The sequence below is a fragment of the Schistocerca serialis genome, unplaced genomic scaffold (assembly GCF_023864345.2).
Source record: "Schistocerca serialis cubense isolate TAMUIC-IGC-003099 unplaced genomic scaffold, iqSchSeri2.2 HiC_scaffold_1180, whole genome shotgun sequence".
NCBI lineage: Eukaryota > Metazoa > Arthropoda > Insecta > Orthoptera > Acrididae > Schistocerca > Schistocerca serialis.
The window spans coordinates 150,001-152,500 of NW_026047382.1; the positions used below are offsets into that span (position 1 = coordinate 150,001).

Genomic DNA, 2,500 nt, shown 5'->3' on the forward strand with positions numbered 1-2,500 from the left:
GAGGAAGGAAGGCCCGCTGACGCCCGTCCAACACACAGGTCCGCATCAGCCGACCCGCCAGGATCTTATGGAAGACCCTGGCGAGGACTGAGCAAACAGTGATCGGGCGGAAGTCAGCGGGGGATGCTGGGGCGGCCTTCTTGGGCAGCAGGGAGGTACGGGCCTGTAGGAGTCGGGATGGAAGGCGGCGGGTCAAAAGGAAAAGGTTTAACACTTTCAGGAGGACCTCACGGGGAAGACGACGGAGCTGGGCAGGTGTTAATCCATCAGGGCCCGCAGCGGAGCGACGAGGTGGGAGAGCTGCCGCAATGTCCTCCAATGTGATAGGCGCCCACAGCTCTTGAAATGGCACCTCAACGCGGGACGGTAACAACCGACAATCTAGGCGGTCAACCCGGCCAGATGGACGGCGGGTGAAGAAATCTTTCCAAAACTCGACCAAGCCAGGAATTGGAAGTGGCTGGTGAGTCAGTGTGCCGTCAAGAATGCCGTTAATGCACCGCCCCGCGTTTTTGGAGAACGCGCGTTGGCACACGGAGTACTCCCACCTGCGACGAGCTCGTTTCCGCTCAGGTGGCTGGGACATGTGCTTGGAGGCAACAGGATTGTGGGATGCCTCCTTGCTACCTAAGGCATCAAGTACAGGTGGCAGCATGCCCATAATGACATGCCTGGATGCACTGTGCCCCAGCGCCAAGATGTCGTCAACTGAGCGGTACTTCGGACCCGACGATGGCAAGGCTGCTAAGGCCGACCAGATGGCCTGGTCAACAGGATCTTCTAGCGACGGTGGAGTCAGGGAAGACGTGGAAGCCCCAGCAGGGGGTGCAGCAGCATCAGAGGGGCGAGGTCGCTCTGCAGAGGCAGAAAGAGCAGCAACGAACTCGGCGACCTGGTTCCTGTAAGCTCCCGCACGACGCTGACACTTAATGGATTCAAGTGAGCGGTGCGGGAAGATCTTCACTAATTCTTGATTCAGGAACCGGGTGCCCTCGAGTGTTAGCACTGCCTCTGCATGGGCCAGGCGTAACAGTTCCTCACTAGACCACCTGGCCTTCGCCCTCTGGATGTTAATTTCTGCGTTCACTGCGCCAAGATGAGCCCTGCGGGGGCGATGCACACCAAGACCAGTCTTGGTGCCGAAACTCCGACTGCACTCGGGGCACTGGAACGCCGGCAAGACGTCACGACCCGGACTGGCGACGTCAGCTGGTGGCCCAACAACTGGCGCGGCTCCTCCAGTGGGAGGACCGCAACCTGATCTATTACGAGTGTTGGGGCCAGCTGAAACAAGAGGCAGGGGGGCAGGCAACCCCCAAGCCCCGAAGGTTCACCCCGCTCTGTCGGTCAGAGAGCTCTAGGAAGACACAGAATTCTGTGCCTCTCGGCTCCCTTCACGACTCCCGCCACGTGAAGGCCAGAGCTAGGATTTCCCACTGAGAGGCTAAGCGAACCATCGCCCACTCGACACCCAAGGGTGCTAAGGAGTGGACCGAGAGGATCCGTATATGACGCATCATGTGAGCATTAAGAGAGTCATAGTTACTCCCGCCGTTTACCCGCGCTTGCTTGAATTTCTTCACGTTGACATTCAGAGCACTGGGCAGAAATCACATTGCGTCAACACCCGCTAGGGCCATCGCAATGCTTTGTTTTAATTAGACAGTCGGATTCCCCCAGTCCGTGCCAGTTCTGAGTTGATCGTTGAATGGCGGCCGAAGAGAATCCGCGCACCCGCGCGCCCCCGGAGGAGCACGCTAAGGCGGACGCGGCCTCGCAGCAAGGAAGATCCGTGGGAGGCCAAGGCACGGGACCGAGCTCGGATCCTGCACGCAGGTTGAAGCACCGGGGCGCGAACGCCGCGCAGGCGCGCGCATCCTGCACCGCCGGCCAGCACGAGGCCGACCAACGGCGAGAGCAGACCACGCCCGCGCTAAACGCCCGCACTTACCGGCACCCCTACGGCACTCACCTCGCCCAGGCCCGGCACGTTAGCGCTGACCCACTTCCCGACCAAGCCCGACACGCCCCGATCCTCAGAGCCAATCCTTATCCCGAAGTTACGGATCCAATTTGCCGACTTCCCTTACCTACATTATTCTATCGACTAGAGGCTCTTCACCTTGGAGACCTGCTGCGGATATGGGTACGAACCGGCGCGACACCTCCACGTGGCCCTCTCCCGGATTTTCAAGGTCCGAGGGGAAGATCGGGACACCGCCGCAACTGCGGTGCTCTTCGCGTTCCAAACCCTATCTCCCTGCTAGAGGATTCCAGGGAACTCGAACGCTCATGCAGAAAAGAAAACTCTTCCCCGATCTCCCGACGGCGTCTCCGGGTCCTTTTGGGTTACCCCGACGAGCATCTCTAAAAGAGGGGCCCGACTTGTATCGGTTCCGCTGCCGGGTTCCGGAATAGGAACCGGATTCCCTTTCGCCCAACGGGGGCCAGCACAAAGTGCATCATGCTATGACGGCCCCCATCAACATCGGATTTCTCC

General features: G+C 59.9%; 1 pseudogene; it reads right to left on the reverse strand.

Annotated features, from left to right (window-relative positions):
- The window catches only part of LOC126434083 (large subunit ribosomal RNA), a 7,760-nt pseudogene that overhangs the window by 3,350 nt on the left and 1,910 nt on the right, over nt 1-2,500 (reverse strand).